Raw genomic sequence first — 14,258 nt, 5'->3', positions numbered from 1 at the left:
TATTTAGTTGAGGAAAGAATGTAGAAGTTGTTCTCAGTGGTGCTCTTTCCTCACCTTCATCCCACCAATCATCCAGTCTTGTGGCTCTACTTCTAAAATATATTGCAAAAAGTCCCTTCTTTCCATCTCTTCTGCCACCACAGTAGCATCAGTCAGCATCCTCTCTCCCATGGCCAGCTAAAGACCTCCTCACTGGGCTTACAGCCACTCCTGCCTCCCTACAATCCATTCTCCACATAGTAGCCAGAGTGATCTTGTTAAAATGTAAATCAGATCATATTATCCCTCAACTTAAGACATTCTGAGGACTTCCCACCCTACTTCGAATTAAATCTGCCCTCCTGAACATGGCCCCTAGGGCCTTGTATGGTCTGAGCCCTGATAGCACTCCACTTCATCTCCTACCACTCTGCACTTCACTCCAGTTTCTTCTACTACAGTGAGATCATTTCTACCTCAGGGCCTTTGCACCAGCTACCCTGTGCCTGCAGTACTCTTCTCCCAGATCTTCACATGGTTGGCTCCTTCTGATTTTCAGGTCTCAGCTCAAATATCACCTCCTCAGAGAGAACTTCTTTGTCCAACTGATTCAAAGGAACCCTCTTACCTACTCCTAGCCACTCTTTACAACATGGCTCTGTTCTGTTTTCTTTATAGCATTCATTCATAAGTGAAATTTTCTTATTTGTTTACCTACTTTTCACTGACTGTTTTTCTTCCCTAGATGGCAAACTCCTTGAGAACAGACACCAGGTCTATCCTCAGTGATTACTAAATCTCCAGTGTATAGAAAGTGTCAGAAAAATTCAGTATTTTCATTAAATTTGTTGAATACAATAATCCATCCAATCTTCCACGTACTTTAAATGTTCTTCTTGAAACAAAACCATCTCTCGGCATAACAAAACACTACCTGTGTTTGCTGCTCCTACTGTGCATCAGAGAGATACCTGCGTTATCTCTAACCCCTCCCAACAATCCCATGAGGATGATGTTCTTATTCTCCCTATTTTACAGAAAAAACTCAAGTTTGAAGAGGCAAGTACTTATACAAGACCACACAGGGAGGATGTTTAGATTGGATTCCAAATCTGCTCTACTTGACTCCAAATCACATGCTCTACTCTGCCATACTCTTTGAGACATAGTTGAATCACGATTTCTACTCATTATACTACATTGGGAATTCCTGCTTAGGGCCATGATGAAGTAATTGGTGCCAGACTTGCCCTCCTGGGATAAACAACTATTCAAGCGGACAAAATGTATGAGGCCAGTTTTCTGACACTGAATAAATAAGAAAGAAGAGGACTATGATCCTAAAACCTGTGCTATCACCCAGTAACTTCACTCTTGGTATTTACTCAAGAGAAATGAAAACAAGTCTCCACACAGTCTATACAAAGACTTAGGGAAGACTGGAGCATCTTTATGAATAATAACATAAAACTGGAAACAACTCCACCTTTCACCAAACCCATTGTTGTGTATTCATAAAATGGAATACTATTTATCAACAAAAAAGAAAAAAACTGTTTGTATATTCAACAACATGGGTAAGTCTCATAGACATTTTGTTGAGCAAGAAAAAAAGACACAGAAGAATACATATAGTATGATTCTATTTGTATAAAGTTCAAGAAGGCAGAATTAATCTTCAGTAATAGAAATCAGAATAGTGATTGACTAAGGGGTTGGCGATTAATTGGAAGGGGGCACAAGAGAACTTTCTGGGTTGATTGAAATATTCTGTTATCTTGAATGAGGTACTATACATGTGTATATAGATTTGAAGTACTATACATGTGTCTATAGATTTGTCAAAACTCACCGAATTATAACCTCAATATCTCTGCATTTGACTGTATATTAATTGTTCCTAAAAATAATTAATTGGCCTCTATTTCATATAACTTATAAAAGTAAATTCTAGATGTTTATATATCTAAATCTAAGGGGTAAAAAAAACAACTTTTTTTTAAAGATTTTATTTATTTATTTGACAGACAGAGATCACAAGTAGGCAGAGAGGCAGGCAGAGAGAGAGGAAGGGAAGCAGGCTCCCTGCTGAGCAGAGAGCCTGATGCGGGGCTCGATCCCAGGACCCTGGGATCATGACCTGAGCTGAAGGCTGAGGCTTTAACCCACTGAGCCACGCAGGTGCCCCAACAATACAACTTTTTAAAGAAAGCATAAGAGAACATTTTCATGTACATGTGCAGAAAAGATGTCTTAAACAAGACCAAAGTTAACCATGGAGGGAAAAAGTGGTAAGGTGGGCTATATAAAGATCTTCTGTTCATCAAAAGAAAGTGAAAAGGCAAGCGATAGAGAAGGGTGAATTCTTATCTGGAATATGTAAAGAATTCCTTCTAATTTATAAGGAAAAGTCAGACAAACCAACAGAAAAAACCGGGCAAACTCTTACCCTGCTGGTGGGAGCATAAATTGGTGTAAACACTCTGGAAAACAGTTGGGCAGGATCTTTGGGAGCTGAGCATCCACATGCCCTAGGACATTTGTCCACCAGAACTGCATACGTGTGTTCACATGAAGATACATGCAGTGACTTTCGCAGTAGGACTGCTCATAACAGCCGAAGTCTGAGAGCAGTCCAAATGTGCGCTGACGGCTGAATGGATGAGTCAACTGTGACATAGTCACAAAATGGTAACCGTCCCCACAGCAATGTGCATGAATGACCTACAGTCAAATGCAACAACATGGATGGGTCTCATGATTAGATGGACTGAAAAAAGAAGCTAATCCCCAAAGAGTAAAAACTAATCCACAGGATGTGAAGTTAGGATAGTGAGTACCCTTGGATGGAGCATGGTGCTTGGAAGAGAACATGAAAGGGCTTCTGGGAGGCTGGGTATGCTTTCTTTCTTGATCTGGTTGCTGATTACATGGGCTTCTCCCTTTATAGAAATTCATGGAGCTGGATACTTACAATTTGTGTATTTTCCCCTGTGTATATTATATATTTTTAAAAAGTTTTGTTTTTGTAGAGTAAAGTAATTCGTGGTTGTATTAGTTTTTCTATTGCAGCTATAACAAATTACCATAAATTCAGTGGCTCAAAACAACACAGATTTATTATCTTATAATGTTGGAGGCCAGAAGTCCCAAATCAGTCTCACTGGGCTAAAAAGCTGTATTCTTCAGGAGGATCCAGGAGAGAATCTGTTCCCTAGCCTGAGGAACCTGCTCTCCTCGACTCATAGCTACATCACTCCTACCTCTGCTACCACTGTCACATCGCCTTCTCAAACTCTGATCCTCCTGTCTCCCTCTTGTGAAGACACTGGGCCCACAAGGAAAATCCGGGATAACCTCCCTATTTCAAGATCCTTAACCTGGTCACATCTGCAAAGTCCTTTCTGCTACGTAAATCAACATATTCACAGGTTCCAGGAATGAGGCTGTGGGCATTTTATTCTGTCTGCCATAATGATTATGAAAGAACAGGTGTCAAAGAGAGAAAAGTAGAAAAGAAATTTTTATGCACTCGCCTTCCAAATACAATTGCTTTCTAACAGTTTGGTACATTTCCACTTAGTCTCTAAAAGCACAGTTATATTCATACTTCATATAAAATGTGTGCATTCTGCTTTTGTTCACTGAACATTACCTCACCAACATTTCCAAGCTAGTATGTATTTTTCAAAACGTCATTTAAAATGACTGTGTAATACTCTATTGAGTGGACACAGCATAGCTAACTTAACCATCCCCTTCTAGTTGGATACCCTGGCAGTTTCATTAAGAAGAAACTATTATAAATAACATCATGATGAACCTCTTTGTTTATAAGTCTGTTTGACTTGCAGGTGGATTCTCAGGCTTTAGGAGCATGACCATTTTTCCTGCACTTGACACCTACTGCCAAATTGCTTTCTAGAAGGGTAGCAGCAATTTCCATTCCAACACTGCATATGGGCATGGGTGTCTGTTTTGCTGCACTCTCACCAGTGTTCGGTGGAACCTTAAAATATTTGTTGCTCATTTGATGGGCAGAAGAAAGAATCACTGAGTTGTTTTAGTGCTATGTCCTTGGGCTTTATCAAAAGGAACAAAATGAAACAGTTTACCGCAAAGTTTTGTTAATGACCCAGTAATTCAATTCATAGGAACTTATATTAAAGAAATAACCAGAGAGGTAGACCAAAAAATACACTCATAGATGTGTGTTATTTGTGATAGCCAAATTTGAAAACAACTTATATGTTTAAAATGGAGTATATGTGACCTTGGGGAAGTCACTGTACCTGTGTCCTATAGTTTGTATTTCTAATCACCTTTCCCTATTTATTGATTGTTCATTCATTCATCTCATATATGTACTGAACTCTGTGTTGGGAGCTGAAGATAGAGTGATGAACAAAATAGTGGGAAACAAAAATGCTGCACTTGGGAACCTTACAGTGTTGGCTAGTAGACTGATCTACCTTACTGGAGGGTCTCTTTGCCTGTTTTCCCATCTTTCAAAAGGAGGCAAGTTGCGGATGCCTGGGTGGTTCAGTTGATTAAGCGTCCGCTTTCGGCTCAGGTCGTGATCCCAGGGTCCTAGGATTGAGTCCCTTGACGTGGTCCTTGCTCACCAGGGAGCCTGCTTCTCCCTCTGCCTGCAGTTCCACCTGCTTATGCTCTCTCTCTCTTTTTTAATAAATTAAAAAGTGGGGGGGGTGAGTTGGAAGGAGTGGAATAGATAACGTCTGGGCACTTCCAAATCCAATTTCTAGGTCTTCAGTTAATCTACTTCTTACTCCCTTTGTTAGACTGAAATCTCCATAAGGGAGGATAGTGGAGGATCTGCTCTCCTGTCAGCCAAGGAGGGGCCTCTTTCAGGTAATGGCACTATCACTTTTGTCCAAGAGCTCTCCTGTCCCACTGTGCCTCTATATGACTTCAGTGAAGCTAACCCACCCTAGGTGTCAGGAGAAGGTGCCAGGCCTGGCATCTCCCAACCAAGGAGAATAGGTCCTCCCATCTCAGGACCTCTTCTGGGGTTACCAGGGAAAAGGTGTTGGCTTGATCCTGGGTTGGTTAGCTGGTAGAAATGAAACCTGGAGCTGCCAGTGACCATTTGCTAGACTCAGGGCTGCTGCACGTGTTTGGGCAGTTTGTACCCTGCACAAATTCAGCCAGTGCTTCTCTTGCCAAACCGTATGTCCTGGATATAAGACTGTGCTAGACAGATGGAAGGGATGCCTTTTAGAATTTATCCACCCAAAGTTAGTGGCTTTTTGTAACTTTTCCAGCCCGGGGGCCTTCTTTTTTGTTGTTTTTGTAATTTTCCCTTAAGGAACATAGTGACCCTGCTATAATATAGAAGAGGCTGCCTGAGAATAAAGCAACACAGAGGAAAGCAAAGGGGAGAAACAGAGAGACATGTTCCAGCTAGCAATGTTTGGGTGCCTGATCCAGCCATTCCTGATGCCAACTCTAATCCTGAACTTTGTAGTTACATGAACCAAGAAATGTACACTCTCCCCCACTTCCTTCCTCCCTCCCTCCTACCTACCTACCTTCCTTCCTTCCTCCCTTTCTTTCTTTCTCCCTTTTCCTTCTTCCCTTTCTTCCTTCTTTTTGCTTAAACCAGCAGGGGTTTAAAAAGCTGGGGTTCTATTACCTGTAAGTTGAACAGAACTGACCAATACTGTGAGGAACTGCCTGCTATTCTATCTTCTCTTACTGCACAACACTCTCTCATTCCTCCTCTATGGGCTGTAGTTTACTTAACTCTAAAATAAAGGAGTTGAATCAGCAGTGCTTCTTATTTCAATGCTGATTTTATGTGTGTGTGTGTGTGTGTATATATATATATATATATATATATATATATATATATGACTTTAGAGGAATCTTGTTACATGAAGTAGGGAAGGTTGAGTTTATTGGCCCCATTCTACAGCTGGGATAATGGCAGTTGGGAGCAATTAAGTGATTTGTTCAAAGTTACATAAAACAAGTACACAGAGCTGCTGGAATTTGGACCTTGAGCTGTCTAGCTCCAAGTCCTGTGCTCCACTGACAGGTGGGGAGACTGTGATCTGTACAGAGAAAGCGACTTTAAATTCACAGGGAATGGAATAATGGCAATTAGTGGCAGGCTCTTCTGATTTCCACCTGGTGCTTTTTCCTCTGTGTTGTGCAACCTCTTGGCCGATAGTAGCCATAAAAGCATTTTGGAAAAACATCAATATATATATCCCCATAGGACTGGGAAAACTAAATTGACTGGTGTATTATGTGTTGAGGATGTGGGAGAGCAGACCTTCTGTCACATGGCTTGCAGAAACAAAAATTGGTATGCCTACACCAGATCCACCACTTTGCCATGGCCTTGTGTGTGCAGGAGGGTACTTGCCTGTCTTTTAACTCTGTGCATGGTCACATGACTTGCTTTGGCCAATGGCATGTGGGTAAAAACAACAGTGTGTCAATTCTGAGTCTAGGACTTTAGCCTAGCACGTGCTCATTAGTCCACTGAATCTCTACTCTGGCCACCAAAAGCTTTCCATAATAGCTGAAGCTCCCTCTGCCCGAGCCCCAGTATGAAATACCTGGAGCAGAGTTGAGCCAGCCAGACCTGCATCCTATGGCAGGAGCAGTCCTAGACAAACCAAGCTAGATGAGCCAGCACATAAGCAATACCATGATTATTATTTGAAGTTGCTGAGTATCCATTATATAGTAATAGTTTAAAGTTACAGGAAGTATAACTTTATTAAAATTAAAATGAACATACCTATGTGACCTGATGATTCCACCTATCCTTATTGACCCTGAGGAAACATAACTTTACCCAAGGGAACCTGTATAAAGATGTTCACAGCAACATCGTTTTTAAGAGCAGAGAAACAAAAAATAGCCCAAATGTCCAGCAATAGGAGAATAGATAAATAAACATGAGTTTTCTGGAATACCACTGCAGTTCTTAAAAGAAATGGTACAGAGCTATTTAAGTAAATCTGGATAGATTTCCAAGACATATTGTTGAGTTAAAAAAGCAAGCTGCAGAACAATATGTACAGTATGATCCCATTTATGTTAAAACACACTCACATGCTTGCTCAAAACAATACTAGTCATTTACTATACAATACTATGCATACACTATATTACTAGATGTATATATGTACTTTTAGACAAAAATCTGGAAGGTCCCACCGTAACAATGATCATAGTGGTTACTTCCAGAAAAGACACCTAGTTTGGAGAGAGGTGACAAAAGGGGACTTGAGATTTATCTGTAACACTGCTTTTAAGAAGCAAAGCCAATCTATCCACATATTACTTGTACAACTGAAAAATAATTTTTTACAAGGAAAGAAGTATATGTGAGTATATGTACATGCATACTACAAATACAAACCATTTTGTTTCAAATGTCCTTTAGAGGCAGAAAAACTTGAATTCAAGTCCTGTCTCTGCCACCAGATTACATAAGTAACTCCATCACTCTGAACTTCTATTTTCCCATACATAACATTGGGATACTAATTTGTATTTAATAGGGTTGTCACAAGAAGTAAATAATAATGTATGTAAAGTCCCAAGAATAGTGTCTGACAGGACATGTTCAATTAGATGTTCATTCCCTTCCATTTTCCAGTCCCTCCTAATTCTGACCTTGCTTCTAACCCAGGAGTCAGATTTTGGTGATGGCTTTGTGGGTACCTCATCAGAATTTATCTCATGTTAGCTAGGATAATGGCTCCCCAAAACTATCCTAATCCCCAGAACCTATGTCAGGTTTGATGGTAAAGGGGAATTAATGTTGCTCATCACTGACTTTAAGATAAAGAGGGTAGCCTAGATTATCTTCATAGGCCCAATAGAAGCACAAGGTCATATTTCCACCAGGATGGGCTAGCCTGCCTGAAGATGAAGCCAGTTAGAGGAAATCAGAGGGCTCAGAAATTCAAAGAGACACATTCCTGGTGACATCCTGTGAGGGCCTGGATCCATGCAGGAAGTTTTGGGCTAGTCATAACTTTTCACTTACAGTTGACCCTTGAACAGAGAGGGAGTTAGGGGTGCTGACCCCCTCCCCCTCACAGTTGAAAATCTCAGTATAACTTTTGACTCCCCAAAACCTTAACCACTAATGCCCTACTGTGGACCAGAAAACTTAACCAATAGCATAAAGTCAATTAACTCATATTTTGTTTGTATTCTATGTATTATACACTGTATATGTATTAAACACTGTATTCTTATAATAAAGCTAGAGAAAGAAACTGCTATTAAGAAAATCATAAGAGGGGTGCCTGGGTAGCTCAGTCAGTTGAGTGTCTGCCTAAGGCTCGGGTCTTTCTCCTGCTGCCCCTCCATCCTCTCTCATGCTCATATGCTCTCTCCCTCTCAAATAAATTTTTTAAAGATTTTATTTATTTATTTGACAGATAGAGATCAAAGTAAGCAGAGAGGCAGGCAGAGAGAGAGAGGGGGAAGCAGGCTCTCTGCTGAGCAGAGAGCCTGATGCGGGGATCAATCACAGGACCCTGAGATCATGACCTGAGTCGAAGGCAGAGGCTTAACCCACTGGGCCACCCAGGTGCCCCCTCTCAAATAAATAAAAAAAAAAAAGAAAAGAAAAGAAAATCAGAAGAGAAAATATATTTAGAGTACTATACTGTATTTATTTTTAAAAACTGTGTATAAATGGATCCACAGTTCAAACCCATTGTTCAAGAGTCAACTGTATATGAGGCAATAACCACCCCTCTTTTTTCAGCCAATTTGAATTGGAGTTTTGTTCTTTGCAAATGAAATAATCTTGAGAATCTGATGAGCTAGAAACTCATTCCCCAGAGAAAAATACATGCAGACAAACCTTTGTATACAATTCCAGGGAAACTTTTGACCCCCTGAAGTCAGGCCCCAGGTTATGAAGTCCTGCTCTGTTCTAAACATATCACTGCCAGCAGGCATCAAAGAGAAGGAAAGAAGAGAGAAAGTCTTCAGGGAGTCCAGGATCCCTCCTTCTGTTCCTGTAGAGGAGCTTTGATATGGGTCAAAGACAAATGATTGGATCAAGAAATAAAATGGGAGCTCTCTGTGGAAGGTGCAAAAGGCTCTCTGGGATCACTTCACTCTGTTTCCTTGAGAAAAATCTCTGCCTCTCTTTTGGGATCTACTGGAGGGAGGGTATAAAATGGGGGGTAATTCAGCATCTCTTGGATCTCCTTCCTGGATTATGTCTCTATCTTCCCAAACTTGGGACAACTAAAGATCAGAGAGATGCAGTGAATTGTCCAAGATACACAGCAAACAAGTGAAGAAGTTTTTGAATTCTGGCCTAGTTAGATCTTTTACATATAAAGACCCCTGCCAAGGCTTCCCTTTCTCTTTACAATAAAAAACAAAAACAAAAACGACAAAAAATATTTCCCTGTGGCTACAATTTGGCACCTGCCTCCATGCCCTTATTTTGAAGCCCCCTTCCTTTCATTCATTACACTCCCTTCAGTCATTCTGACTTTCTTTCTGTCTCTCAAACATGCCAAATGTGTCCTTACCTCTTCCTTCTGCCTGGAACCAATACTGGATTACCCAAGAGGCAAATCAAATACAAGTTCGAGTACCAGTTAAGTATGGGTTTTCCAAATTTGGGGAGGGGGGAGAATTAAATATTGCAATGAAGTCATCATTATGGGAAAAATCAGAACATGGATTCCCTTACATTGATTTTTATTATTTAGTATTTTTAAAAATGAATATTGGCCTATAATTTTCTTTTCCCATACTTATCAGATTTTGGTATCAAAGTTAGGCCAGCCTCACAAAATGAGCTGGAGCGATCACTCTTCTAGTTTCTGGAAGAATGTGCATATTAGAATTATTTCTTCCTTAAATGTTTAGCAGAACTTGCTAGTGACAGTGTCTGGACCCAGACTTTTCTTTATGGTTAATTTTTTTTTAATTACTGATTTGATTTGCTTAAATGGTTTTAGAACTAATCAAATGCTATATTTCTTCCTGAGTAATTTTTGGTAGGTGATAGTTTTCTAGGGATTTTTCCATTTCATCTATATTTTGAGATGTATTAATATTAAGTCATCTATAATATCCAATTTTTACCTTGTTGATATCTATAGCACTTGTAGCATTGTCCTCTTTTTAATTCCTGATATTGGCTATTTATAATTTTTCTCTTTTTATCTATTTCTTTTAGTGATTATCCTAGAAAGCAAAAGTCACAAACTAACTTAAATGGCTTAAAATTAATCAATATGATAGGAAATAGTCAAGAATATTATAAAAACTGTATAGTGACAGGTAATAACTAGACTTATCATGAGGATCATCTCATAATATATACTAAATACTGAATCACTAGAATATACACCTGAAACTGATATTGCATGTCAATTAGATTTCAATAACAAAAATTAATCAACACCTTTACAATACAAGGACTTTTAGAATAATTTAACACCTTATAACCTCTCCTAACATGTTTTTATTATGTGTTTCTATTCTCTTTCTTTAATGTACAAGATATTATTATTCAGATTTATTCACATATTTGTCACTTTCTTTGCTTTTTATTTCTCCTTGCATCTCAGATATTCCATCTGGGATCATTTTTTTTTTCCTGCCTAAATTAGATCCTTAGAATATTTTTTACTAAGGATCTGCTGCTAGTGGTAAACTCTCTTCACTTTTTAAAATCCCAAAATGTATTTTGATCTCATTCTTGGAATTTATTTTTCACTGGGTATAAAATTGGCAGTTATTTCCTATCACACACTGAGCCTATTCTGGTTTCCATTGTAATTTTTAAGAAGTCAGTTGTTACATATTGATCTTTTGAAGGGCAGCTGTTTTCTCCAACTGCTGTTGTGATCCCTTAGCCTTTGGTATTCTTCAAATATGTAATAATGTTTCTAAGCGTGGATATCTTGATATTTATCTTGCTTGTTCAAGGGGCTTCTGGAATCTTTCAGTTAGAGTTTCTCATCAATTTTGGAAAACTTGAAAAGTCTACCATTATGTCTTCAAATATTCCTTTTGCCACATTTTCACTCTTTTGGAGACTCAGAATAAATACATAGATATGACCTTCTCACTCATTCTCCATGTGTCAACTTCTATGTTTTCTGCCCTGTCTCTTCAGGGTGCTTGTGCATAATTTTGTTTGACTTAAGTTCCAGTTCACGATTTCTCTATTCAGTTGTTGCTTTTAATTTTAAACCTGTTCAGTAAGTTTTAAGTCGCTACTAGTTTTGTCATTTTCAAAGCATCTAGGTAATATTTTATAGTTTTCTGGTCCTTGTAACAACAATGGCAATCTTAGATTTTTCTGTGAACAAATCACACTGTCTGATAATTCCAATATCACAAGTATTTAATGAGTTTGTTTCTAGTGCCCTTTACTTCTGCTGGTTTTTGCTCTTGGCACTTTTTCTACTTGGTTATATCTGACTTATGCTAGTCAGAATGATCTGACGTCTTTCATGAAGGTTCTTTTCATTGGAGAAAATGTTTTTGTGTGCAATTGTCAAGAGTTTAGAAACACTACTAGTCTGAGGCCAAGTTAAATTCACAATCTAAGGTCATGACTGCACCTTCACAAATGGGGGCCAATTTACTTCTAGTTTCCCTACCCTTCCTGAAGGTATAGCCATTGCTTTCACATTTTAATGTCGACTCCCCACCTTGGGTGGGCCTAAGCTTCTCTTATTCCCCTCATCTATAAGCCATCCAAATAAAAGTACAAATTTGCCAGGACTGTAAAATTCCTTCAGGGCAGAAGTACTCTGATTACTTCTCTGGGTTCTTGATTTCCCGTCAGTTATGACCTGATAAATCTTGACACCTTCCGTGCTTATGAGACTCAACATTTTTTTTTTAAAATCCGATGTGTTTAGTTGTTGCAGTGGGAGGGTTGATCTGAATAACCTAGCTTGCTATTATCGACAACTTCAATTATTCTGTCCTCTTAGCTTTGCTTAATTTTTCTTCTCAGCACTTAACACTACTTGACATTAAATAAATAATATACATATGTGTGTGTGTGTCTACTAACTAGGCTGAAAGCTCCATTGGGTTCATGTACTTCGTTTTGTTCGCTGCTATGTCCCCAGCATCCAGAATAGTGCTGGCATATGGTGAGTACTCAATGTTTGTTGAATGAATGAATGAATGAAAAAAGGGAGATTTCTTTGTGCTGTGGCTACAGTGGACCAAAGCAAGATAAACAGGGGGTTCAGAAACTTGATCACAAATCTAGAATCTGTGTGGAAACCTTTCAGAACACAATCCCAAATCAAGGTCACAACTTACCAAAGTGGCATAAAGAATAAAGCTCAAGGCTCCACGGTTTTCAGTACTTCCCAGGATGAGGTATGAGGTTGCATAGTGAGTCTTAGTTGGTATCCACCTGTTGGTGTGTCCTTTTTCCTCTCCCTGGTATTTTGCTCACTTCTCCCCGATCTTTGCTTTCACCTGTCATCCCGACCACTCACCTAGTCTCAGGTGACTGACCCGTCATGTTCTTTCTCTTTGCTCTTGTCTCTGTTCATCTCTATGACTTGGTCTCTTTCTGTCCCTGTCTTTCTCTGTTGTGCCTTGATCATGTTCGCCTGTCTCTACCTTCCTCTAGAAAATGCAATTTCAGTTTTTTCTGACTCTGCCTGCACCCCTACTCTTTAGCTGTATCTCCAGGATATCTGCTAAGCCACCCTCTGTCTTGGCCACGAATCCCTGTCTCTGTCCCACTCCCCTTTCTTGTCTCTTTTATGTTTCTACACTGTTTCTGTCTCCATCACCTTCGTCACTGTCCCTTCCATCACCATCCTTTCTGCCTCTGTGTTTCTTCACCTGTCACAGTGTCACTGAGTGTGCTTTGTCACTCGCACTCTGGTCCTGTCACCACTATGGCTCTCTGCTCTGAGTCTGTGCATTGTTGGTATTCCCTCTGGATCTGTCTTTTCTCTCTGACCTCTTGAGCCTGTCTCCCCCCAACTCTGCTTCCATTTCCTCTATTTCTGTTATGGGTCCCTTTCTGCCTTTGAAACTTCTAGCTTTGTTTCTGTTCCCTCTGTCATCCTGCCACTTCCATTTTCTTTGTCCCCTCTTTGTATCGGCATGCTCCTTATCTAATATTGCTTTCTGTATCTCTAACATTGTTATCTTGATCTCTGCCCTCTCTGCCTGCAGTTATTGTCTTTGCTCTGTCAATGTTGCCTTGAACTTTGTCTCTGGCACCTTCTCTATTTTTGTCACTTTTCCCTATATTACTTCTGTTATCTCTGTCTTTTCTCTCTGCCACTGTCCTCTCTATCTTTGTCGCCTCTGAGTGTGTCTTCCCTGTATCTATGATTGTCACCTTCTATCTGGCACGGTCCCCCTTATCTCTTTCCTCTCTGTCACTGGCCCCTTGGTCTTTGTCCCTTCCGTCACTGTCCTCCTGCTCTCCCTGACACTGTTCTCTGTCTCTATCACTGTCCTCTTGCTCTCGCTCTCTTCTTCTCAGGCTTCCCGGTCTCAGGTCAGACCCTCGGGGAGACCTTGTCTCAGGTCCCCTCAGCCTCTGGTAGCTCTGTCTCCCTCTCCATGTCCTCGACAACTTTCACCCCTGTCTGGTTCACTGTCTTCTTTGTCTCTGCGACCTTCCCCTTGGCCCCCAGTCCCCTTCGACATGGCTGACTGCACTCATGACGTGGTCCCCTCTGTCGTCTTCTCTAAGTCTGTCCTTTTGTGCTGCTGTCCTCGGGCCTCCACGCGAGGCCGCGGTCTCTACTTCCATTATCTGTCAGGCCCGCTCCAGGGTCCCGGCCCCGGTCAGGTCTGTCTGGCCTCTGGGCCCTTCCTCTCGCTGCCTCACTACCTGCCCTGCCACAGCTGTCTTCTCCTTCCCTTTCCAATGTCTATGAATCGCTTTCTGCTCCTGTGGGTTTGCAGGTGTGGCAGGTTTCTGTCCCTGTGGAGCTGCAGCTCTTTTGGTCTGTCTCTGCATGTCTAGCTCTTCGGGGCTCTGTCGTTCAGCAGGAGTTTTGGGGGGCTCACATCCTCTCACAGGCCTTTCCTGGTGCAGAGGAGCCCCCCGGGACCCCAGCCTGGCAGTCAGCCTGCGGGTCAGCCTCGCGCCTCGCGCCCCGCCTCCCGCCCCTTCCCGCCCTTTATCACTGCGCGCTCGGGGTGTGTGGGGGGAATGAGCGCATGCGCACCAACCGACGCACAGGCGAGAGTGCGCGCGATCTGCCTGCAGGCTCGCGGGAGCTCACGCGAACTCGCGCAGC

Source organism: Neovison vison, chromosome 7, assembly GCF_020171115.1.
Source record: "Neovison vison isolate M4711 chromosome 7, ASM_NN_V1, whole genome shotgun sequence".
Lineage (NCBI taxonomy): Eukaryota > Metazoa > Chordata > Mammalia > Carnivora > Mustelidae > Neogale > Neogale vison.
Note: the sequence above shows the minus strand (reverse complement) of the source record.